General features: G+C 39.1%; 1 pseudogene; it reads right to left on the bottom strand.

Moving 5' to 3' along the window:
- Positions 1 to 5096: 5096 nt before the first annotated feature.
- LOC135323389 (collagen alpha-1(XII) chain-like) lies at positions 5097 to 26376 on the bottom strand (annotated as a pseudogene).
- Positions 26377 to 27703: the final 1327 nt, after the last annotated feature.

Here is a 27703-nt window from a genome sequence, read left to right as displayed (position 1 = left end):
CATCTATCCAAAGAATTATTAACCCCCAAATCTCTATTATCACAATGCTATTCTTATTATAAATATCCTTAAAATTTCACATTTCACAATTGATCACATTATGTAGTTTAATCAAAAAAAACTTTAGTCAAAACCCTTATCATTTTTTGCCCACTGAGAAAATCAGGCAAGCTGATTAAATTCAAGATTTTCTTATTGTATGTACTACTTGGATCACTTCCACTTGTCATTGCACTAATTTTTATCCAGAATCTTATAAGTTCACTACATTTTCTAATAACTCAGTACTAAACTTAGACAGCATCCATTTTTTAATCTAGCATTTTCCTACGACTGACATATATAAAAGCATTTATGGTAAATATACCCCTTTAGGACCTACACCTTTGATTAACAAAATCATAATTAGAGTTTCCATTCCTGGGTCCAGAGTACTTGCAGTTATACTACTCAAATTAGGCAGTTGTGCCATACTACAAATTATAGTATTAAAGCCCTTGGAAAATTATATGGCATATCCTTTCCTTATAGTGTCTTTATGAGAAATAACCATAACAAGCTCTATCTGTCTACTCCAAACAGACTTAAAATTGCTCATCGCATAGTCCTCCATCAGCCACACAGCACTAGTTACTGTAGTCATTAATACTCAAACAGCATGAAATTATAGAGGTGCTACAGCCCTAATAATCACCCACAGCCTGACATTATCAATACTATTTGGCCTAACACATTCAAACTATGAACAGTATTACAGCTGAACTATAATCCTAGCTTGTAGACCACAAATATTCCTTCCACTAGTAGCAGCATGATGGCTCCTAGGAAACAATTTAATTGGAGAACCATTTGTATTGACATCATTCTCATGGCCTAACATTGCTACTACTCTAATGGGAGTTAATAAAGGTATTACTCATCTATATTCCCTTTATATGTTACTTATAACACAATGAGGCAAATACATGTATCATTTTAATAATGGTAAACCATCATTTACACAAGAAGATGACTTCATAACCTTATCTTTACTACTCCTTTTACTTTTATCATTTAACCTCAAAATTACTTGGGTGCCTATATACTGTAAATATGGTTTAATAAAAATATTAGATTGTGGAGGAAAGAGATCAAGATGTTAAAGTAGGAGGTCATTGGGCTCACCTCCTCTCACCAACACATTAAAGTTACACTTACATATAGAGTGAATCTCACTAAAAAATTGATCTGGAGATTAGCAGAACAGCTCTTCTACAATCAAGGCTGTAAAGAAAGAGCCACACAGAGTCGGGAGAAAAGGGAGGAGAAATGATTTGGTCAGTACCAACACTCATGGTGGGGAACATAATGATAACAGGATATCACAGGCTAAAGGGTCCTCCCAGAGGAATGAGGGGTTTGAACCATATATCAGGCACCCAGGAATGGGGTTCAACACTGAGATGATGAGCCCCTTAGCTGGTTTGAAACCCAGTGGGTTTACTGGAGCACTGTAAAAGCTGAGACTCTGCTCTTGAAGAGCCTTGCAGAGACTTGCTGACTCCCAGTCACAGCAAGGAAACAGCAGACTGAACACTGCCTGGGGCTCTGGCCAGCTTGCAGGGATGGCTCAAGCGGGCCCATCAGACTACACCAGGCTCCTGCTCCAGCCTTCCCTGTTCTGGTGCTGCTTCCCACTCAGGCAGAGGCTTCCATTGCCAATAACAGTGCACACAATGGGAGAAAAATGTGCTGGCCTGGATATGGCCCTGCCTCTGTAAAGACAGTAAGCAGTCACTGCCAGCTAGATTGTCCCTGCACACACTCTGGAAGGAGCAATACTAGCACCAGGGCAGAGACTACCATCATGAGAACTCAATTTCCTGAGTTTCCACAACTGAGAGGGGGTGGGACTAGCTCAATGGTGTGTCCCCAATCTCTCTGGCCCTGACCCACCCTCAAGTCAAGTCGTGCACAGTGGGGAAAATGTAAAACCAGTATACAGGGCCACTGCAAGCTCTCAGGCCTCAGCCACATCCCAAACCAAAGCAGAGACTGCCATCACCCCAAGAGAACCCAACAACCCCGGAGATTCTGCTCCAGCCCACAGGACCCTGTGTGACCCCTGCTAGGGCTGTAACAGTCATTGAGCAGAGAAACCCCTGCTTGCACCTGAAACTGGCTCCAATCTCTCTAACTCCAGCCCTACCGACCCATTTCAGTGCTGCCAGCACATCCTGGTAGAAGACAGCAGCCTGTGTTAACTTCATATCCAACTCTTCCCCAAAAATCTGCTGGGCATAGAAGACTGCAAAGTCATGCTCTCACACAGGACACACCTTTAATTCTGGGACAGGAAACTGTTTCACCTAATTTCACAGAGATATAGAAAGTTAAAATAAGAAGATACAAGAACATGTTTTAAATGAAAGAATCAGAAAATAACCATAATGAAAAGAGATAAATAATCTACCTGACAAAGAGGTCAAAGCAATGATAACTGAACTGGGAAAAAGAACAGATGAACACAGAGAGGTTTTAAAAAGAACTAGAAAATATAAAAAAGAACTAATCAGGGGAGAACTGTATGTAATATAGAAGATTAGGCAATACCAATGATCCATTAGTAATCTGGAAAATAGAATAATGGAAAACACCCAATCAGAGAAAAACACCCAGTCAGAAATACAAGCAGAAAAAGCATGTTACATGAGTTTAAGGGACTTCTGAGACAGCATCAGGCATACCAACATTCATATTAGAGGAGTCCCAAAGGAAGAGAGAGAATGGTTAAGAAAATATTTGATAAAATTATGGCTGAAAACTTCCCTAATCTGAAAAAGGAAACAGATATCCAGACACAGGAATCATTGAGTCCCAAATGAGATCAGCTCAAACCGACCCACACCAAGATATATCATCAATCAAAAAACAACATTTATAGACAATGACAGAATTCTAAAGGTAGCAAGAAAAAAGGAAAGTGTCACATAAAAGGAAATCACTCATAAGACTATCAGCTATTTTTACTGCATATGTATATATTATATATATATGTAAATTTATGTATATGTACTGTTCATCATCTCTAAGAATGTTTAGAGCTTTAGCATTTTAAACTTACATAGTCATTAAAGGAATAAAGCTAATACAAAATAAGAATTAATTCAAAAAGGTACATACACCCTGCTATTAGCAGCAACACTATTAACAGTTGCCAAGACACAAAAATATCCCAAGTACACATCAACAGGTGAATGGATAAAGAAGATGCACGATATATACGTTATGAAATACAACTCACCCATAAGAAAGAAGGATATTTTGCCATTTGTGGCCTTTCATTCACTCTTTTTTTCACTTCAAAAACCAGAATTTTATAACTGGCATAAGCATTTCCATTGCATCAAAAACAACAAAATACCTAGAAATAAACTTAACAAAGGAAGTTATCTATACTCTGAAAACTGTAAAACATTGATGAATGAAATTGAAGGTGATACAAAGAAACAGAAAGATATGTTGTGATCTTGAATTGGAAGCATCAACGTTATCAAAATGGCTGCACTATCGAAAGAAATCTACAGATCCAATGCAACCCATGTCAAAACACACATGACATTTTTCACAGAATTAGAACAATTTCAAAATTTATATAGAACCATAAAAGACCCCAAACTGCCAAAGCAATCTTTTGTAGGTCTTTTTTTTTTTTTTTTAATTCTCTTCCTTCTTTTTGTTCTCTTTTCTTATGGTTTCATGAGTAGAGAAGTTCCTTTAAAATTTGTTGTTAAGCTGAGTTGGTGGTGATGAATTCTCTTAGCTTTTGTTTATCAGTGAGTCTTTTGATTTCTCCACCAATTCTGAACAAGAGCCTTGCTGGTAGAGTATTTTTGGTTGTAATTTTTTTTTTTCTTTCATCACTTAAAATACATCTTGCCACTCCCTTCCGGCCTGTAGAGTTTCTGCTGAGAAATCAGCTGATAAACTTATGGGAGTTCCCTTGTATGGTATTTTGTTTCTTTTCTCTTGCTAATTTTAATATTTTATCCTTATCCTTAATTGTTGTCAATTTGATTACTAAGTGCCTTGGTGTGTTCCTCTTTGGGTTGATCCTGTGTGAAACTCTGTGCTTTCTGGACTTGGGTGACTGTTTCCTTTCCCAAGTTGGGAAAGTTTTCAGTGATTATCTCTCCAAAATTTTCTCAGGTTCTCTCTCTCTTCTCTTTCTGGGACCCCCATAATGCAAGTGTTAGTGTGCTTTGTGTTGTCCCAGAGTTCTCTTAAACTATCCTCATTTCTTTTCATTCTTTTTTTCTGTTCTGCAGTAGTGATTTCCACTAATTGGTCTTCTAGCTCACTGATCCATTATTCTGCATCATTTAGTCTATTCTTGTTTCCTTCTAGTGTATGAGATCACTAAAATCATTTTAGTGATTGTATTCTTCAACTCTGTTTGGATATTCTTTATATTTTCCAACTCCCTGCTAAAAAGTTCACTCTGTGCATCTCTACTCCTCTTGAGTTCTCCAGGACATTAGTTGGCCATCTCAGTCAGTCACCTTTTCAAATAAAGTCCCTATTCCTTGCCCCAACAACTTGTCTCTTAATTTATTGGCCTGTTGTGCAAAGAGCAGAATGAGTGTGAACTTGGTAAAAATAACAAACAGTATAATTAATGTGCAAATATTGAGAGAGTTTTCTCTGTAACCAGAACCAGATGCCTACTTTAACCTTTTCTACTCAATACTATACTGAAGACACTGTCGAAATAATAATGCAATATAACAACAAAATGGGAGACATAAAGATAAAATTTTAAGCAAGAAAACTGTCATTTTGTGTGCATGAAATTATTATATGCATGGAAAATCCACCATAATCCAAAGACATTTACAATTAGTAAATAAATTAAGCCATGGTTACTGGATTGAGGATCAGTATATAAAATCATCTGGATTATTCTGCATGAGCAAGAAACAAACAGAAAATAAAATTAACCTACAAACACAAGACTAGGAAATAAGTATCTGCAGAAGAAAAGAATCAATAAAAGATTAAATTATACCACATTAAAAAAATTCTTTAGGCCTCATGGGGCCTGGCCTGCCCACACCTCAGGGGATGTGAGGTCTCCCCAGCCAGGCTGGGTCCAGCCCAGGTTGCAGTGTGATGTGCACAGTCTGGCAGGGGCCCAACATCAGCCTCCCTGTGCAGCTGGCACTAGCATCATGCTGGCCCTGGCCAACAGGCATCCAGTGCCTCTGAGCCCAGGGCCTCTGGGTAATAGAAATTTTAAAAATAGGTCTTCAAATCAATGTAAGAAAAACACAAAGAACCAACAGAAAAGTAAGCAGAGAATATGAATAAAAATAATCCCAGGAAGATGACAGACCTTCTGAACTAACCTGATACAGGTCCAGATTAGAGCATCCTAGCAGGGCCCCAGGACAGGATGCAGGAGGTAGAACCATCAGGGAGGTGACAGTACCCCCTGCTGTGGGAGAGTACCAGGTCTAGGACTTCCATTGGGGGCTCCAGGCCTCCTGCATCAGCCTTGGCCCCCACTGCATTGTCAACCACAACCACATGTCACCATCCCCAAGCTGAGGAGGATTCTGATTGTCCAGGTCAGAGAAAGTCATATAAAATGTGACTGTCACATGAGTCAAGGACTCAACTCTCATCACCGCACTGCCTAAAGAAGAAACCTTAATTTCACCCTCCAATCAGGCAAGAGGTTACAAAATGCTTAGATGAAAGTCAGACTCACATATTCATCACCTGGATCACCAATGGTGGAAGAAAAAATGACCCTGTATTGATGAACAGGCCCATTAATATGATCCCAGTCTACAGAAAGGCTTTTGGTTGTCTCCCCAAAGACTCTCAGATTCCTGAGTTCACTGCATGATCCTAAATAAATAAACACAATAGAGTTATTTGCCTGTCTGTGAGCATGGTGCCCATGAGGGTGGAGAGAGGGGTATAAAAGAACTGTAACCAGGTCAGAGTAACTGTACCCAGGGACTTCACAACTCCCTTGTGATAAACTCCCCATCTCCTATAGTTCTTGCATGGATCCAAAAACAGTAGAAAGCACTCCATTTAGCTTTTCAGACAACAGAGGTAATCTATATTTCAAACAAGTTTTTCTATAACAAAATAGGATCTTAAAAAAAAAGATTGACACAACATTGTAAAATGACTATAACTCAATAAAAAATGTTTAAAAACAACTCAATTCATTCAAAAAAAAAAAAAGTAAAAGGGAAGAGAAAGAAAAAGTTAACACTAACTCTATCTTATCTGAGTTTCCAGAAGGGGCCCAGGTGATTCTGAAGAGAGATGCATCAGAACCTCCATGATCCCAAGTCCTTCTGAAACTCTCTGGTGTTACTTCTGTAATCTTCAGATTGGTTGGGGCTGGCACAGTGCCTGTTATGAGAAAAGGAAAGATGATATTTTTGGAGGTGATCTACAAATTGCATTTAATCAAACTGCCTTGTTGTCTTTTAATGGACACAGGGAAACTGGCTGATGACATGGCTTAGAACCAAGTATCTTACCAATTCAGTTCATTTGAAAGTTAAATATAAAACAGAGTTCTGAAATTGCAAGCATTTTATTGATACAGTAGGTTACTATTTATATTCTACTAAAAATGGTGACTTTTTTTTAAACTTCCATTTAGTCACACTTTTAACTCAGTAGTTCTTAATCACTTTGCACCTCACACTTTTGGGGAATCTAAGAAAAACCATGGACTCCTTCACACAATACCCATTAAGTGCAAACTTTAGCCCACAATATAGAGAGTGCATGGAACTTCATGGTCCATATAATGTTATGATCTAAGTAATTCACACAAGCTTTTCCTATAGATCACTCACCTTAAACACAATGTGCAGCTGACTGTACTGACTCTATCTAAAGACAGGAATAGCCCTGCAGTGCTGATAACAGCTGAAACCTCAATTAAGATCCCTGATACTGACCAGTAGTCTAGTTAGTTTGCAGCTTAAGCAATCTGGAATGTCTCCCACCAGTTCAGAGCTTTCATTGTCAATTATTTCTCCATCTCCTGGTAATCAAAGCCAAATACACAAAACCCAGAGCCATCAAAAATTTTGTTTCTAATCATTACAATTAAAAGGCCTATTGAGATCAAGAGGCTGGTATCACTTTCATGAGCACAACTGCAAAACAAACCAGCCATTAGGAATGCACTTTGGATGTATCTAAAAATACTTAGGCAATCTTGAGGATTACAAACATACATTGAAACTATCCATTTGGTATGTTAAATGACCTGCTTCCACTGGTCTTTCTTCCTGACTTTTTCTTCTTTTGACCACCCCTGCTATGTTTATGAAAAAAATCTGTCAGTCTGCTCATGTGGACACATTTCCATCTCTAGCCACTACCCTTCCAGTTAAGAACTGTTGTCAAGAAGGCAATGGAAGTTGCTAAGAGATATTATACGGTCAGAAAAGGGCAGAAGTGAGTACTGTCTGATGTTCAGGGGCAGGCTGGGACACCTGACAAGATATCTTAATCATGTATAGACAGCTGGGCATCAAAGGAGAAGTTTCTAAGCCTCCATGAGGGAGTTGCTGGATAGGAAGGAAAAGTTCCAGACTATAGCACTAATCCCACTACTAGCTTCCTGGGTGACACTGGGCAAATCATTTAAATTCTGTAGACTTGTGCTGTTCATGGAGCCACCAGCCATATGTAGCCATTGAGTACTTGAAATGTGGCATCTGAATTGAGGTGTGCTTTAAGTGCAAATTAATACACAGTGGATTCAAAGATAAAATTATTACCAAAAATGTAAAATATCTCATTAATAATTATGATACTGATAAATGTCAAAATGTTAATATTCTTGATATACAGGGTAAAATATAACACATCATTAAAATTCATTTCATTTTTTTCTTTACCTTTTCTAATGTGGCTACTAGAAAATTCTGAGTTATTTTTGTGGCCTCCATGATATATCTTGGGGAACCTAGCTGGTTCTGGACCTCAATTTCTTAACCATGATTGAATTAGGAAATTATATGCTGAGCACTGGGCCAGAAACTGGAAACACAAATTGAGCAAAAATAAAAAAGTCTCTGCCTTCATTAGAAGGGGAAAGCCAAACAGATAGAAAAAGACCAACAGGTAATGCTAATTAGGTTAAATTCCATGCAAGCACCATGAGAGGGACAGAAAGGGACATTCCTTGAAGTGGCCTCAGAATGGAGCAGGGAAAGTGGGGCCCAGGAAGGTGTCCAGCATCTTCCTGACCTTTCCAGTTTGGAAGTCTCCCCTCTCTCTAAGCATCATGCACCTCACCTTTTTTTACATGATCTTATGTATTGTTACCTTTTATCTCCATAACAAAATCACAAACTACTGAAGGCAAAGATTCTAAGATTCTGTTAGTCCTGATAGCACTTCACATATAGGAAGAACTCAAAACATTTGATAACTAATTCATGGTTTCCAGAGATAATTCCATCAAGAATATTCTTTCTTTCCACCCCCCTACAAATACACACACCCAACTCACACACACACACACACACCAGTCAAGTATCTAGAAGATGAATGAGTGGCAGTGGCAGGTAGAAAAATAGGAGAGAAATTATTATAAAAGGAAAAAAGATAGAAGATGGGAAGAAAATAAGGGAAAAACAAAAACAGTCTAGGAACCAAGCATTATTAAATCCAGGCAAAAATAACATGAAGAGATGAAGTAACCAAGGAGGCTTAGCAATAGTTTCCCAATGATCAATAAAGTGCAAGCACAACTCACAGGTGGTTTCCTGAGCAGTCCCTGGGGGAGCCCTCTCATCACACACTGCAGAAATGCTGACTGTGTACACAGTCTGTGAGAAGAAGTCTTTAAGACGCATGCTGGCCTATGGCCTGTCCACCTCTAACTATAAGACAGCCCAAAAATGCATGGACTAAAGCTGTGCCTGGCACTATTGTCTGGTAAATGATGACTGCCTAGGAATTCAAACAACCTAATCATTTCCCCTGTCTCCCCTTACATCACTGCCTTATTTCTCTCAGAGAAATTCTCCTGTGCATTAGCTTATTTATTATGCACAAGAACCCTGTGTGACCCAATGGTCATTATACCGCTTTTGAAATTGAACTCCAGAATGAGATAAACATGTTCACATGTATAAATGAGCTTCTGGACAATCCAAAGGAGCAGCATAGTCCATAACTGGGTGCTTACAGAAGCTATCTCTAGCTTCCAAAAATATTTCTGAGATCCTTACATGGATGGCCCCTCTGGCAAACATGAGTTTTAAATCCATTCACTTTTGGAGCCCCTCAGTTTGCTCCCATTTGGAGGCAGGTTGTCATGGAAACAGCTCTCCACACCCATTATCATCTCAAAACTGCTTGGTCCCAAAGGGACTCTCCTCAAATATTCTATTTATACTTTCCCTTTGTCCTACTCAACTGTCCTGTCCTCCTTTTACCTGACACACCAAACCTCTTTCCAGTATCCCCTTGCTAGCTCTCATTTTTAGAAACATTATTATGACAATTTTTAGTCATTCATAGATGGCAGAGCATCATATAGGCATCTGGATGACAGGGAAACACCATCCTGATTCTATAACTCTATCTACTAAGGGATAATGTTTTTGAGATTAATATCATACAGCAAAACATTTATAAACAAAATGTGAGACAGTCCAATATAGTATCAATACTCAAACAGTGTTTTATTAATGTATAGTATAACAAGTTTTCAACACTAGATCAATAAAATAACAAGTATGCAAAATATGCTATCATCTATGCTTGTTTAGATTCTTTTGTTAAACCTACTAGGAAAGCAAGTATTTCTAAACCCATTTTAATATCAACCTACCTCTTTGACATCCTTTTCTGACATTTTGTAGTGGACAATATATTTACACACTTTTCTAGGGGCAGGTCCCCATAAGACATTCCTGGTGCTGTGAGACACGTCTTGGAGTTTCAGGTCTCAAGGAGTGGGCAAAGGCACTGGAGATGTATGACAAATTAGGTCCAGATGTGGTTCTCAGTGACAAAGCTCTAAAGCATCCACATAAGATTTCAAGAAGTTGTTTGGAGAAAACACCAAGGTGTGCAGCAAAATTACAAACTGGTTGTGATGATACAAATACCATGATTCTACCAGGTACAGTTGGATTCTTCTTAAGAAGGCTTCTTAGAAATAGGATAAATTTAAATTTTTATTACAACTCTAACTTCTCTATGTTAAATTTCTTTTACTGTATTTAAATAAGTTCTTACTTTCTGCTCAGCTCTAATAAAGCATAATTCACTATAAGTGTATAGCCCATGTTTATCAGATAGTTAAAGCAGTTAAAAGAGAAATCAAAATCAGTGATATGCTCCCTTAAGAATGTGATAGAAAAACAAATGGTTACAAGAGTGAAGAATGAAGATGAGCTGGAATTCAGCACAGATGCCTAAACAGAAGAAAATCCCAATGAAAAATCCACAACTTTATTGTGGTATAATTTCTGTACAGTAAACTACACATATTTTAGATGCACAATTTGATGAATTTTGACAGGTATGTACACCTATGAAGCCACCACCACAATCAAGATACCTAACATTTCATTGGGAGTTTGAAATTTGAACGTCTTGGAGATTTTCTTTTGCTCTCTGAAACATATCCTACTTTTCCAAGGTGCCTGTTTGACCAATTTCCTTTTTCTCTCATTTCAGCTCTATATATCTCTCTTCTTGAATCTCTGTCTACACCTTCATGTTCCTGCACCTCCATCCCTTCCATATTTTCATCTATGTGCCCTCCCATCCTCTGCTGTTGCAGTCCAGCCCCGTATCCCAATCTAGAACCACATTCAACTTTAACCCCACCATGACTCTTGGGACTTTTCTCCCAGCACTCCCAGAACATGTCTCCATCCCTAGCTGGCTCCCCACTCTTCCCACCTGCCATCACTCCATTCCCACAAGCCATCAGCTCCTGACAGGATCCAACATATATAAGATGATTATTTGCTGTCAGTGAATGTCTCCTGCCCCACCTTGCAGGTGCCTATTTTCTGCTTCATCATGCTTCCGTATCACCCCCTATCCTTCTTGAAGTTTCCTTCCAACATCTTAATTTCCTTTGAAATGTAAGCTGAGACTCTCAACATTTAAGCCAAGTCAGCCATCCCAGAGTGCCCACCTCAAGAAGCAAGAAACAAAAATAGGCAAGGCAAGGGTCCTAAATATAATCACTGTCACTTTTCAAGAAAAATAACCTAAATGCTACTGAAACAAACCAGAAACATGAAAAGGGCTGAATAACACACAGACAAGAAGTGCAAATCATGAAAGAGTCCGCAAATTCTTTATTGTTCTGTATTATTCATTCCCAACACCTAAGCACAGGACTGGAGTATCATAGATGATCAATATACTTTGACATTTAATTAATTGATAATTTGCTTAACTGAAACAGACTATCCATATGGGCCATAGAGTTTCTATTTCAAGAAGAAGAACTTGGAACACCTTGATCTTAAACTTAATCTCTTCCACCAAAACTACACTCACCCAACATTCCTGCCTCACCAGTGCTACATACCATCTTTCATGTATCTACAACAAAATTGATTGTAAGATACACCATTCTTTTGTATCTTACTCCCTGATCGACACCTCACTAACAACAATTGTAAGACATTGCTGACTGTAAGATACATCTCGAAATCAGGCGTGTTTAATATGGAAAGATAAATGCAAATCCTAGAACCAATGTAAGATGCTGCCACAAGTCTAGAAAGAATCTTAATTCTCAAATTTTATTGCAGTAAGTTATAACCCTACAACTTATGCACACATTATCAAATTATTATTAGCATCATTGGGTGAAAGAAAAAGCCTAAAGAACATTATATTCACAGAAATAAGGGAAGAAGGAAAACTAGTGATGTCTTACAGGTCACCTCCATTGTGGTGACAGGTTAACTTGTGAGGTCATACAGGATGGCCTGGAAGATGACCATGTACTCTGTGTTGGGAAAGAGTTCACTCAGCTGCACATCATTCACTGTCAGCCACACATATCTGCAGATGGACATACTGAATGTAAATAACATATTCAGATTAAATGTTTCCACTAACTGGGGACAGCCAGTAACACTGATTTGTAGATTTTTGTTTTCTTTTCCATTATACTTTATCACAAGATATTGAATATGCTTCCCTGTGTATACAGTAGGCCTTTGTTGTTTATCTCTTTTATATATAGTAGTGTGTGTCTGCTAATCCCAAATTCATTTATCACTCCCCTCTTTCCCATTTGGTAACCATGTTTGTTTTCTGTATCTGTGAGTCTATTTCTGTTCTGTAAATAAGTTCATTTGTATCATTTTTTAGATTCCACATATAAGAGATATCATATATTTATCTTTCTCTGTTGGACATACTTCACTTAGTGGGATAATCTCTAGGTCCATCCATGTGGCTGCAAATGTCATTATTTCATTAGTTTTATGGCTGAGTAATATTCCATTGTATATATATACCACATCTTCTTTATCCATTTATCTGTCCATAAGCATGTACATAACACAACATTTATTTTTTATTTCTCTGAACTGCCTTTCCTTTTATTGCAGTAATATTTGCTAAGATGTGTCACAGACCATAAATCCAACCTGTTGTTTTTCTATTTTGCATGTAAAGTTATAAGTGAGTTCATAAGTAACTGCCATTTCATGGGGACTCTAAACCAGTGAATTCTCAGGAGGACTCAATGATAAAGAAACAAACATCTCCCGCCTCTTTGGGTTTGGTCTATTCTGTGGCATTGATGAGTTCATATAACAAGGTGTAGCCCCTCCCACTGGCTGTCACTGGACCTGCCTGGTGGTAGAACCAATGTCATAAAATTTGAGGCTGACTACAGGGACTGGCACTGTAGGAATGCAAAAGCAGATATCAGTCCACTTCCTCTTACTCTGCTCATTTTTAAATTGTTTTTTTCCCACTTAATTATTGATGTTTGTATGCACTAAATAGAGAAGGGATTACTGTGAGTAATCAGTGGGAGTTAATATAATCCTTTCCTTTCTGCTAACAAAACCCCAAGCTCATTGTTTATCTCCACCTCATACTCAGGGACTGCATGTTATAACTATTTCATAGAGAAAAGAAGTTTAAATTTAAAATGACATTCCAGGGAGTCCATATGGCAGACAAACAGAGACCAACCTCCTGAGATATCAATCCCTTTTTCTGGAAAATCTTTAAGTTGATGATTTTTGTTTTTCAATCATAGGATTTCATACATAAAAAAAACAATTCAATATTTCATTTCACCTTTCTTTGTAAAACATTTTAAATGAGAGCACCTTATACTAATATGTGAAACTTAGGGGATGATGGGCTTTTTGAAGATCAGCCCATGAGGCAGAGTAAAATGTTTACAGTCTCCTTTCCACATAACACCCACACATCTTTCTACTTTTTGTCCAATGTTTAAGTTTAAAGTTTTAAGGAATTATCAGATTAATCTTGCCCACTATGAAATACATTATTTCCCACCTCTGATGGTCTAATATGAAAGGAAATAAGAGATAAGGACCTAAGAGACTGAGCAGTGAGTAGAGTCAGTTCTTGCCTTGGAGAGAGTTACACCCACTCCTTCTTCTTACAAGTGGCCTCCCTCTTTCCTGGAGACCAGCCAAGAAGATGGAAGAAGAAAAGGGTATTTTTATATGGCCTCAGAAACCCTACTGGGAAAAGGAGTGAGAAACATCTTGCCCCAAAGCTGTACTCAAAGCCAAAGCCATCAGATCTTCTCTAGCAAAGGCCCAAATCCAAAAAACAGGGGATAAAGGGGGAAATCTCACTGCCAGCCTGAAGATCTAGCCATGTGCAGCACTGAACCTGGTTACTCCTGCACAGCTGCTCTTCCAGACAGTCCTAGACCCACTCCCCACATGGTATCTTCCCTTAAGAAGTGGAGAACTACTTGTAGATAGATCATGGTGAGAGTAAAATTTATATATTTAGATGTCTGAGAAAATGAGATTTGGGGTGTTAACAGCTCTGATTTCATTAATAAATTATAAGTAATTCTAAAAATGTTAAGGAAAGGGTGAATAACTGAGAAAGATACTGTTCTCTGTGAGATATCTGTGGCCATGACTACCCATTCCACCAGTGGGGACCCGTGACATCAGGACCAGACAGTAAAAGCAGAAACCATACAGTATTTATTGAGCACAAACAGCACACTCAGTAAATGTGCGTTGAATGGATATTGAATAAAAGAATGCTTCAGAATTCTGACAAAAATCCCACATGGGCTTCATCTTCTTTACCTTAAAAAATAAATCAAGGAGAAGATCTTTTTAAAAAATCAGACTAACAGGTTTTTTCTATGCTCTTCAGAGGCTCACTATATTCATTTTCTACCACTGAAGACACACTGACAACATATTCAGTTTTGGGCTTCAGATCTTTTATGACTGTGTTACTTTCCAACTGGTTCTCATAAAACTAGGGGAAAAGTAAAAAAAATAAAATAAAAACAACTTAGATTATCATCACTTCTCTCTTTTCTACTATAATCACACTGAAGCTGTTAACTCCAATGAGCTTAGAAATTAGATTTTAATGAGGCCCTTGTCTTGTCTTTTTGGCAACCACCAGATTGCAATGAGATCTTGACAATTCACACAATTTATTCTCCCAGCTTTTGCTTCTTTATTTGTGAAATGCATGGGTAAAACTAGATCATCTTCAATGTTCCCTTCCTCTTCTATGATTCTTGTATAAACTCATGAATAAATTAAGCATCCTCCAATAAAATTTTAATTAAAAATTGTATTGCTATTCTGCAATTCTTAGAAACCATAAAAATTTAAGCCAAGCTCTTTGCCTCTAATTAAGCCCAAATAGAAGTGCCTGCCTAGCAAGAAATGCAAAGCACCCTGGACTCAGTTTGGCCCCCTCTCCATTCCTCTTGCTCCTCATCCAGCACTGTTCTCAGGGTCCTAAGGAAGAGGACCTGATCTCTGGATCAGGAAGGAGGGGGCTTTAGGTGGTGTCTACTCACTTCTTGCCATTTCCCTCCAGAAACTGAGTAGGATTCCACTTCATATCTATCCACACTGTCAGAAGTAGGTGTCTAGATCACTCTCAAATTGTGATGGGTTCACTAAGAAATGATGTTAGAAGGTGCCTCCAAGCCACCTACTCATGGAAATAAAGTGCAAACACTTTTTTCATTTTTAAGCAAGTTGTTGACATTTAAATTAGGTTGAAGTAGGGGGAAGGGTATAGCTCAGTGGTAGAGCTCATGCTTAACATGCACAAAGTCCTGGGTTCCAGCCCCAGTACCTCCATTAAGATAAATAAGCAAACCTAATTAACTCCCCCATCAAAAAAACCCAAAATAATAAACAATTTAAAAAAATCATACTTCAAAAAAAATTAAGTTGAAATATTTTCCTCTCCATATTTCAAGCTTTTACACACATTCTTTCACATGCTAAGTAGTCACAGTAACTCAGTTTAGAGGCCCAATGCCCAAAAGTCCTTTCTGAATGGATGGTCAAAGGGTTCTTCAGCCTCAGAAGACTCAACCTTGAGCTCACTCTCTCTCACTAAAACTTGCTCCCCCTCTTCCGGATGGCACCACAAGTTCATCACTCACCTAGAGCTCAAAACCTCTGGATCATACTTTAATACTTTCTCCTCTATTTAACCTGGCACATGTATCAGTAAACGACAACTGGGGTCCTGACAATTACACTACCTGTATCACTACTGGCATCGTCCAAGTTCACTGCCCTCATTATCATTCTGAGGGCATTTTGAATATTATTTACATCCACGTCTTATCTCCTTAACTATAACTTATGCTCTATGAGGACAGAACTGGCTTCTTATTCATATCTAGTTCCCTGACAAGATCTAATTCAGTGATAAAAGAAGCTAACCTTTTTTCTCATTCAAGACAGAGGAAGAATAACCACATTTTCTAAAACTTGGGAAGATTCTACTGCCTTTGATTGTTTTCTCTGTGGAAATCATTATAGGTAAAATGACTAATACAGAAAAATATTTGGAATAAATATTAATGAAAAATGGAAATATTCATTTAAATATGACCATTAGAAAGATGTTCCAAATAATAATTATAGGAGAATTAATCCAATGACTCCATAAGCATGGACTTTCATTCTCATATAAGCCCATTCTACTTTCTTTGTAAGCCAAAACTGGGGAAAAGCATTTCCATTCTTAGTATCCTAACCTTAATTGAACAAAATTATCAAGCAATTTTACTGTCTGGGAAAATAAATGAATGCCACTATTACACAGTAGATAATAAAAAAAAAAAAGGAAAATAGATAAAAGATGGTTTCATCAACACTCAAAGTTGTCTCTAACTGAATAAAACTACAGTTCTCTTTGCTAATCTAGAGCCAGAAACCTACAGTATCTGGCTTCCTGGCTGTTATGTTTTTCCAGGGAAAATGTCAGTCTGTTGTTCAAAATCCAAAAAGAAAATCTGCAAAATTTTGGAGACAGAATTACAAGAAACATTCAAATTAATGTATCCTCAGTACCCAAAGCATGTGACCCTTTTCTGCCACTTTGTTAAATGCATTCCAACTTTCCAAAACCATAATAAATTAGTGAAAGACAGCCTTTACTATAATCTACATATATTTGAAAGAAATTATAATCATATAACATGAGCCATGATTTTTATCATTAATTTTCCAAAAACCTTCAATTTGGTGCTTACCATGTTTTGTCCAATGATTTACACAGAAAATAACCATTTCACACTACCCTTTGTCACTACAAATTCATTTCTATAACTTTATTTCTAAATCTTAATTCCTTATCAATAGCTACCTTTTTAAAAAAGGAATTCTATAAACATCTTTAACAATTTGACCCTGAGTAAGTAATTTAACTTCCCTAAATCTGTTTCTTCACTGATAAAGAGAGATGACATCCTTTATAAAAGTCCAAGCTCTAAAATTATAATTTGTCTTTATATTTAAAGGTTATAAGTGCAAAGTATCAAATGTGGTCATCAGTAGTTGGGGCAAAACAAATCATATATAAGATCCCTCTTCCATTCCTAATCAGAAACAAAAGGTAGCAAGTTTTAGAAAACAATATCTGTGAAAAACCATTTAATAGTAGCTTAAGAGTTACATAGAGTGAAGATGCTTTACCAGAAAGTAGATATATACCAGCAAAGAAATTATCCTCAAATAAGCTAGAAGTCATTTATAGTTTGATGCCAACAGGAAAAAAAAAAAAAAAAGGCAAGGACTAAACCAATGATTCTCAACTGGGGGCATTATTCTCCCTAGAAGACATTGGCAAATTCTGAAGATATTTTTAGTTGTCACTACTCAGATAATGCTACTGGTATCCAGTGGGCAGACTCCAGGGAAGCTGCTAAACATCTCACAATGCACAAAAGAATCCACTCCCTCCATCCAAAAAAGAATTATCTGGACCAAAACATCAATAGTGCTGAGGATGAGAAACCCTGGGCTAATCTGACCTGTTCCTTTGACACTGTCACACAAGTTGATGATGAGGTCATCCATGATCTTGGAGAGGGACTCAAAATCTGCCACATTATATGTGTGGGTATCATCGAGATCTGCTGCAATCATCTTTAACTCAGCTTCATCAGCATTTTTAACACCTTGTAAAAAATAGATGCATACAAATTAAAAAAAAGTCTAAGAAAAAAAATCAATGGAATAAAGCCAACATTTCATGGGCTATACCTATATATTTGATGTTAACGAGAATGTTTATATGATTTTCCTCAATAATCAAATGATCACATACCTCTAGCTATAAAATAAAAACAAAAATTAATATTAACCAAAGACAACTTTGTTTAGATTCTCCTAAGTGTTTCCAGCAAAAATTACCCACCAAAAAATGTCTCTCCAGTGTTTTTTCTGGAAAGTAAAATAACAGATATCAAAAATAAACATGGTGCTGTGGAAAAATGAACAGAAATTTTCCTGAGTCCTATTAATAGTACATTTGTTCTCTTGATCCATTATTGTCTTCCAATAAGCCACAGAGTTTTGGCCCATTGCAAGGAGAAAAGAAGAAAGTGAATTAACTTCCTGGCACAGCATTTTGATAAATTATGTCATAGGGAAAATGCATTTGCTTGTTCGCCCATGCTTCATAAAATATTTTTAACTACACAATGATCCTCAGCACATGTGTAAGCCCTGAGGGCACAGCTAGTCTTTTCAGTGCTTACCAATAGCAAACATCTGCACACATTCATCCTTCAGTTTCCTTGACGTTGTCTCAGCATCATCTTGGGATTCTCCATCAGTGATGAGAACACCAATTTCTCGATCTCGAGCCCTCATGCCAGCTTGGGTCTTGAAGCTCTGTTGGTGAATGAAGTTCAAAATCATACCTCATTGAATTTTTAAAAGATAATCCATCACATGGTTATCTAGCCACAAGCTTTGACTGCAAGCAAGAGCTCCAAGTGCACCAGATCACTTTGACTCACCTGTGAGGGTATTGCCTCCTTTGCAAGGTAAGTTTGCCACAGCTTGCAACAAGCTCTTCTTGTCTCTGTGAGTATTTAACAGCCACTGTGTTCTGAGGCCCCCACTATACTGAGCAAGGGTTAAAGTGACACCATTGGTGTTAGCGTATATCAAAGAGCATAATGGAAATAGCTAAATGTCTTCAATATTGTCAGACCTACCAATCTGCACTATTTTGGGGCCAAACTCAAAGACTTCCACAATGCCAGAAATAAAACTTTTCACAATTCTAAAGTTTGCTCAGCCAAGACTCCATGATCTGTCCACCAGCAACATGATGTCTGCTTCAGCCCTTCAAACACTCCATCCCTGATGTGGTAGTTGTAAGACAGCATAGAGTCAGGATCAGGTCCTTTGTAGGGTGACTTCCTAGCCAAACCTCTGCCACCCTCACAGACTCGGTGTCAACTGTCTCAGCTGTGTGGCTTAGCTAGGTGATTTGGGTTTAAGACTTCACAAATATGTCCATATGACTTATTAACCTCAAATAAGAGTCCCAAGAATCATCAACTCCTGCAATAATTATTTCAATGGAAAAGCTTTCCTTCTTTTTTGACTGTATTTCTCAGCCACAACTGTAGAACATGGAGACTTAAACTGTCATTGTAAATTTGAATGAGCTCACAGGCCAAAAAGCTGTTATATGTAAATGGAAAAGTAAGCCATCTAACCATAAAGCAATAACAGTTTTAATTAAACTTTTAATAGGACCTAAATATTAGATTTTGCTTATTTCTCAATATTTTTAAAACATACTTCCTTTCCTTTTTATGTTGCTGTTAATGTTTTATATTTATTTTTATTTTGGGGGGAGGTAATTAGATTTATTTATTTATTTTTAATGGAGGTACTGGGGGTTGAAGCAGGACCTTGTGAATGCTATGTCTGTGATCAGCTATACCCCCCCTTGAATTTTTCTCAACATTCAATGGTCATTAGCAGACAAGTATGAGATAAACTGTCAAAATGCAAAGCTGCAAAACATTTGAATGAGCCAAAAATATCCTTTAAATTAATGACAGTTCCCAGTTAAGTATTACATCATATGAAGGATTAGGCACATATATCTTAAAATTAGACATTTTGAATTCAAAATATATTGTTTAAAAACCTGTTAGCTAGTATATTATTCAGTTATTCATTACTCAAATTAATCATCTGCTGTGTATAACAATTAGGTAAATACATATGGTAAAGTCTGCGTACTTAAAAAATCAAGACAGAAAGGAGACAATCTAGAAAAAAGGATGTAAACAAGTATACAAATTGAGAGCTACAGAGACAGCAAACACAAACTCTCATACAAAGCTTCAGTGCTTTGGAAAGAGAGAATTATCCCAATATCCTCAGTGTGCAAGCTACAAAATAAAAATATCAGTTAATATCATCATAAAAGAAACAATAGAACATTCATGCAAAGCTGCAAGAGTTGACTCTTTTTTTATGTATTTCTTTTTTTTAACTTTTTTTATTAAGTAATACTCATTTTACAATATTGTGTCAAATTCCAGTGTAGAGCACAAATTTTCAGTTATACATGAACATACATATATTCATTGTTGGCTTTTTTTTTTTTTTTTTTTGCTGTGAGCTAACACAAGATCTTGTATATATTTCTCTGTGCTATACAGTATAATCTTGTTTATATATTCTGCATATGCTTGTCAGTATCTACAAATTTTGAAAACCCAGTGTGTCCCTTCCCATCCCCAGTCCCCTTGGCAACCACAAGTTTGTATTCTATGTCTATGAGTCTGCTTCTGTTTTGTATTTATGGGTTTGGTTTTGGTTTTGGTTTTGGTTTTTTTTAAATTCCACATAAGCAGTCTCATATGGTGTTTTTCTTTCTCTTTCTGGCTTACTTCACTTAGAATGACATTCTCCAGGAGCATCCATGTTGCTGCAAATGGAGCTATGTTGTCGGTTTTTATGGCTGAATAGTATTCCATTGTATAAATATACCACTCTTTCTTTATCCAGTCATCTGTTGATGCACATTTAGGCTATTTCCATGTTTTGACTATTGTAAATAGTGCTGCTATGAACACTGGGGTGCAGATATCATCCTGAAGTAGGGTTCCTTCTGGATCTATGCCCAGGAGCAGGATTCCTGAGTCATACAGTAAGTCTATTCCTAGTTTTTTGAGGAACCTCCATACTGTTTTCCACAGTGGCTGCACCAAACTGCATTCCCACCAGCAGTGTAGGAGGGTTCCCTTTTCTCCACAGCCTCTCCAGCATTTGTCATTTGTGGACATTTGAATGATGGCCATTCTGTCTGGTGTGAGGTGATACCTCATCGTACTTTTGATTTGCATTTCTCTGATAATTAGTGATACTGAGCATTTTTCATGTGTCTATTGATGATTTGTATTTCTTCAATGGCGAATTGCTTGTTTAGGTCTTCTGCCCATTTTTGGATTAGTTTTTTTTTTTTTTTTTTCCTATTAAGTTGTGTGAGCTGCTTATATATTCTGGAGATCAAGCCTCTTTCAGTTTAATCTTTTGCAAAAATGTTCTCCCATTCTGTAGGTTGTTGTTTTGTTTTGCTTATGGTTTCCTTTGTTGTGCAAAGTTTGTAAGTTTAATTAGGTCCCATCTGTTTATTCTTGCTTTTATTTCTATTGCTTGGGTAGACTGGTCTAGGAGAACATTTTTGAGATGTATGTCAGATAATGCTTTGCCTATATTTTCTTCTAGGAGGTTTATTGTATCTTGTCTTATGTTTAAGTCTTTGATCCATTTTGAGTTTATTTTTGTGTATGGTGTAAGGGAGTGTTCTAGGTTCACTGATTTACATGCTGCTGTTTAGTTTTCCCAACACCATTTGATGAAGAGGCTGTTTTTATTCCATTGTATGTTCTTGCCTCCTTTGTTAAGGGGTAGTTGACCAAAAGTTTGTGGGTTCATTTCTAGGCTCTCTATTCTGTTCCATTGGTCCGTATGTCTGTTTTTGTACCAATACCATGCTGTCTTGATTCCTGTAGCTCTGTCGTATTGTCTGAAGTCTGGGAGAGTTATTCCTCCAGCCTCTTTCCTTTTCTTCAGTAATGCTTTGGCAATTCTAGGTCTTTGATGGTTCCATATAAATTTTATTATGATTTGTTCTAGTTCTGTGAAATATGCCCTGGGTAATTTGATAGGGATTGCATTAAATGTGTAGATTGCCTTGGGCAGTGTGACCATTTTAACAATATTGATTCTTCCAACCCAGTAGCATGGGATATCTTTGCATTTTTTTAAGTCTTCTTTAATTTCCTACAACAGTGTTTTATAGTTCTCCATGTATATGTCTTTGACCTCCTTGGTTGGATTTACTTCTAGGTATTTTATTACTTTGGGTGCTATTTTAAAGGGGATTGTTTCTTTACTTTCTTTTTCTGTTGATTCATCATTACTGTAAAGAAATGCAACTGATTTTTGAATGTTAATCTTGTAAACTGCTACTTTGCTGAATTCTTTGATTAGTTCTAGTAGTTTTGTCTGGACATCTTAGGGTTTTCTATATATAGTATAATGTCATCTACATAAGTGAGACTTTTATCTCTTCTTTTCCAATTTGGATCCCTTTTATTTCTCTCTCTTGCCTGATTGCTGTGGCTAGGACTTCCAAGACTATTACGAATAGGAGTGGTGATAGTAGGCAGCCTTGTCTTGTCCCAGGTTTTAGTGAGAAGCTTTTGAGTTTTTCACTGTTGAGTACTCTGCTGGCTGTAGATTTGTCATGTATAGCTTTTATTATGTTGAGATATGTTCCCTCTGTACCCACTTTGGTGAGAATTTTCATCATAAATTGGTGTTGAATTTTATGAAATGATTTTTCTGCATCTATTGAGATGGTCATGTAATTTTTATCCTTTCTCTTGTTGATGTGATGTATTACATTGACTGATTTGCATATGTTGAATCATCCTTGTATCCCTGGATTGAACCCCAGTTGGTCATTGTATATAATCTTTTTTATGTGCTGTTGGATTCTATTTGGTAATATTTTGGTAAAGATTTTTGCATCTATGTTCATCAGTCATGTTGGTCTGTAATTCTCTTTTTTGGTAGTGTCTTTGCCTGGTTTTGGTATCAGGGTGATGGTGGCTTTATTGAATGAGTTTGGTAGTATTCTCTCCTTTTGAATCTTCTGGAAGAGTTTGAGAAGGACTGATGTGAGTTCCTCTTTGATTGGTAGAATTCTCCAGTGAAGCTGTCTGGCCCTGGAGTTTTATTTGTAGGGAGGTTTTTTATTGCTAATTCAATTTTATTTCTAGTGATCAGTTTGTTCAAGTGGTCAGTTTCTTCTTGATTCAGCCTTGGTGGACCGTATGTTTCCAGAAACTTGTCCATCTCCTCTAGGTTATCCATTTTGTTTCCATATAGTTGTTCATAATATTCTCATATGATATTCTGTATTTGTATGTTATTTGTTATAATTTCTCCATTTTCCTTTCCTATTTTGCTTATTTGTGCTCTTGCTTTTATCTTCTTTGTGAGCTTGGCCAGAGGTTTGTTGATTTTATTTACTCTTTCAAAAAGCCAGCTCCTGGTTTGATTGATTATTTTCTATTGTGTTTTAAATCTCTATTTTATTTATTTCCTCCCTGATCTATATTATTTCCTTCCTTCTGCTGAGTTTTGGAGTTTTTTGCTCTTCTTTTTCTAATTCTTTTAGCTCTTGGATTAGGTTGTTTATTTGAGATTGTTCTTTGTTGAGGAAGGCCTGTATCACTATAAACTTCCCTCTAGCACTGCCTTTGCTGTGTCCCATAAATTTTGTGTGGTTGTGTGTTCATTATCAATTGTCTCAAGGTATATTTTTAATTTCAACTTTGATTTCATCATTGAGCCATTGGTGTTTTAGTAGAATGTTGTTTAATCTACAGCCTGTAATTATCAGCACCTTTTCAATGCTGCTTGGCTTTGACAGCATCACATAGAAGCCGAGTACCAGAGATAAGCGACTCAAGTTGCTGAGACTTTTTTCCTATACTTGATAGTAGGTTTTTCTTTGGAGGCGCGGACAGGAGGGTCTGGGGTAGGGGAGACTAGATTGCTAAGTCATTAGATTGACAGGTCACTAGATCGCTCCAATTCCAAAACCCCTGCTGTGGGAACCCAGCCAGTCAGGAGGCATCAACGTGGCCACTGTCTGCAGTCCTGCATGCCTCGGTGCAGGAGGTATTCTTAAGTTAGGCTGGTGTTTTTTGGTTCCTCCCTGGGGACCAGAACCTAGCTTTATCACTTGTTTCAGTTGTTGCACAGTAAGAAGAGATGACATTCCTGGATTGATGACCTGGGAGCCAAGGCCTGAGAACTCCATCTTTTTAAAGTGGCTAGAACCTGAGAATCCCAATGGATTGCTTCTAGTGTATGAAATAAAACATGGACCACAAGTTGAGGTAAGACAGGGGCAGTGGCCCATGTCCGGGTGTGTTTCCATTACAGGTGATAGTGGATATTATACTGTGACACAGAGCACCTGGTCAGCTTAGGACTTTAAACAATAACGTAAGGAGTTAAGTCCGTAAGGATTTAGGTCTTGCTACTGGCTCCACACTCCTTGAGGAATTCTCAGAGTGTGCAAGGAGCTGACTTATTCTCACCCTCAAGACACTACTTTGTTGCATAAAATGATTTTTCAACCTAGACTATATTGGGCTTAATAACTTAATCTTTCTGGAACTCTTTTTGGTTAAAAAGATAAGAGTTGGTTAACTTGGGTGTGCTTAGAGTTACTAGAGGACTGCCACGGTGTAAGACTTGGCTTTTCCCCTTTTACTGCAAATAAAGGTCACTGTTAGGTGGGAAGTTGCCTGGTCCTCACATGTTTGTGGGAAATTGATACATGTGTTTTATTTCACCAGGATCAGCGGGAATGGGTATTCAGACAGAAGTACAGAAGTATGGAGGGGCCAAGCTGAGCCAGCTCAATGCAGGGAACTACCTGGCCTGGATCCAGGCCACCTCTTTCTCTGGCAATGGGTCTTGGACCAGTCCTGAGTTCTTCTATGTCCAGGCCAAAAGTAAGGCTTGTGGAGGGAGTAACTGGAAAAACTGAAAGCAGGTGGGGCCAGAAATGGGGAGGCATGGGTCACTGTGACTCTGATTTTCTGATTTCTGTTGGCTGGCTTTCAGAAGCTGGCACCTCATCTGAGAGCCCAGTCTGGGGACCTTTGGTGCTTGGAGTCCCAAACCTTATCTGATGGGCTAGGAGAGTCTGAATCCCTCTTTTGATGGAGTCATCAAGGGGCCTTTGATCTCAACTTGGCTTATGTACAAAGTATTTTACACAGCACTGTATTGAACATTCTGCCTCCTTCCTTGTCAGGGATGCTGTTTGGGGCTCAGGTTCAGAGCTTAGAATCCCAAGGTGGGGTGGAGACCTGGGAGGCCACCTGGTCCCACTGCTCTGGGCCAAGAGTCACTGTGACAGCACTCCAGGCTAAGGCATGACCCCCTTCACTGCTCATTGGTAAAATGCAGGTGTATGTTTAAAGCAGCAACACACATTGAAAGCTCACAGTGCTCACCCCTTGGCACAGAGACTGGGCCATGTTGTGAGTTTATGCTCAAACCATCACCAAGACAGAAGTCTTTGTATATCCTTGTAGCTTATTTTATACCTAATAATTTGTACCTCTTATTCTCCTCCCCTACATTGCCCCTCCACCTTCCCTCTTCCAACTGGTAACCACTAGAGAAATTTATTTTTCAGTATGATATGAGGTGCGGCTGCAAGTTCATTGAATGTCACCTGACAATCAGATGAGCCTGGGTCTATGCCCTGGTTCTCTATTTGTTCCTTTGGCCTGTATTTAACCCTGCACCAATTTCACACTGCCCTTCGCCAATACCTCCCAACTTACCAACACAGGTGAGGTAGAGCACTGCATAGGCCAGGGGCAGGGTCTCATGGCTGGAATGGTAGAGAATCTGAACTTGTACAGAGATGGGCCCAGGGTCAAGCTGGCTGAAGCCAAGAGCCTGCCCCCAAACAGGTCTTGGGGGATCTGGCAGGGAGGGGAGGAGACCTCAGGAATCTCTGTACACTGAAGTTGGGTTTACCACCCTGACTCCTCCTTTAGTCTTCTCTGTGTCATTTATTTTTCCATGCCTCAACTGGCCCATCTGTAAAATGGGAACTATATGTGAGGGACCCCATGGAGACCTGTGTCCCATTGCTGCCAGTGACTACTGTACGATTTGGGTGAGCCTCCACTCCCCTTTGCATCTCCATTTCACCAGTCATCAAATGAGGGGTTTGGACGGGGCAGGCTTTAGGGATTCTATTTTCATGGTAGGATTCAGATAAGCCTCAACTTGAGCCCAGGAAATTTGGATTCTGTGACCTTGGCCAAGGCCCTTCACCTTTCTGAGCTGCCTCAGTTTCCTCACCTGCAAAATGAGGACCACACAGGTCCTTACCTCAGAGGATGGTCATGTAGCTCTGAAACAATCCACATAAAAGACTAATCCCATTGGAAATGCCCAAGAACTACCAGTTTCTGTTATTAGAAGGAGTTAGTGTAAAGCTCAGGAGTCAGACAGCCTGGGCTGGGATTCAGAATCTACCAGGTGAGGACATCCCTGGAAAAGTTACTGTTCTCGCTGGGCCTCAGTTTCCTCAGCTGTAGAGGGGATGATAACATTTCCATAGGACTGATTTCAGGCTATGAGAATGAAAGACAGAACCATGTGACATACCTATCATGGTGCCTGGTCCGCAGTAGGGACTGAATACCTGCCAGAGGTGAGGCTGAAGATGCGGGTGATGAGAAAGCAATTCCATGCAGATGCAACAAAGCCCCTTTGCCCCCCAGCTCTCATCCTGCACATTCCCTCCTGCTGTGGGTCCCTCCACTCTCTGGCTCTGATGTCCTCATCTCAGCCAGAAGGTTCAGGATCTTGTAGGGGCCACACACCCCTCCAGTCCTGGGAGCCCCTAAATCCTGTGGTTATTAGACCCCATGTGCCAAGCCCCAGCAATGATGTTCACTTCAGGCAATTACTTGAATCTTGGCCAAAAGTGGGGGGGAGGAACTGAGGACCCCTCTGACCACCCTCCTCAATCCCTGTGATCCTTAGGGCAAGGAACTTAGAGCACCCAGGGAGGAGGCTGGATTTGGTGTTGGAATAGGAAACCTTGGATCTGCTACAGACTGGCTGAGTGCCTCCAGGGGCCTCCTACCCTCTGGGCCTCAGCATCCTCACCTTTGAAGTGGGGAGATGCTGCCCTCGAGCTTGGATGGTTAGGGAGTTCTGGGAAAAGCTCCAGCTCACGGTAGGTGCTTAAGTAATGTTGGCATTCTCCACTCCCCTAGAGGGGGGAGAAAGGTGAGTCAGCTCATGTCCAGAACTCTGCCCTGGTGTGTGTGCCCACTGGCACTGGGTATATTGTGGAGGGCCAGCTGCCAGTCTGAGGTAGGTTTGAAGGAGCATCATGGTGTATCAGGAGCTGAAACTCTGGCCCTGAGCTCTGCCTTCAGAGCCATTCATGTGGGTCAGAATCCCTGCAGGGTAGCTGAGCAGTGATGCTGAGAATCCAGGAACACAAGCTGCCCCATAGCCCCCTTCACCTTGCAGGCAGTGCACATGCTGGTCACAGTTGTCCTGGTCATCACAGTTCAGATTGTCCCTGGCACAGCCCACCAGCAGGATGGCTCCATACCCACCAAGCCCCCAGACCCACTTCTGCTGCCAATGGCAAAGCAGAGCTGGTGGTGGGGTCTCAGACCAGACCAGCACCCATCCCCAGTGTCCCCTTGGCCAGCCTCTGAACCCCATCTCTTCATCTTCACCCCACCCTCTGAGGATAGGTCTGCTCCTGCTCAAGAAATGGAAATGGCTCCCTAGTGCCCACACCATCAAGTCCAACTACACGGCTGTCTTTCATGGATGTCCGTGTTATGTCTCCAGCCAGCATCCTTTTTCCCTAGGCAACTTCCTGACTGCAAGATCCATTCCTCCCTCCAGGCCTTGGCCCCTGCTGTCCCCGCACCTGGAATGTCCCCCTTATGGCATCGCTTTGGAGCCCAGCTCAAGTGGACTTCAAGTGAGTCCTCTTTGCTCACAAAGGCCAACTTGACCCTTCTTCTCTGTACTTCTAATGCATTAAG

Source organism: Camelus dromedarius, chromosome 18 (genome assembly GCF_036321535.1).
Source record: "Camelus dromedarius isolate mCamDro1 chromosome 18, mCamDro1.pat, whole genome shotgun sequence".
NCBI classification, from domain to species: Eukaryota; Metazoa; Chordata; class Mammalia; order Artiodactyla; family Camelidae; genus Camelus; species Camelus dromedarius.
This window is presented reverse-complemented; position numbering and strand designations above follow the sequence as displayed.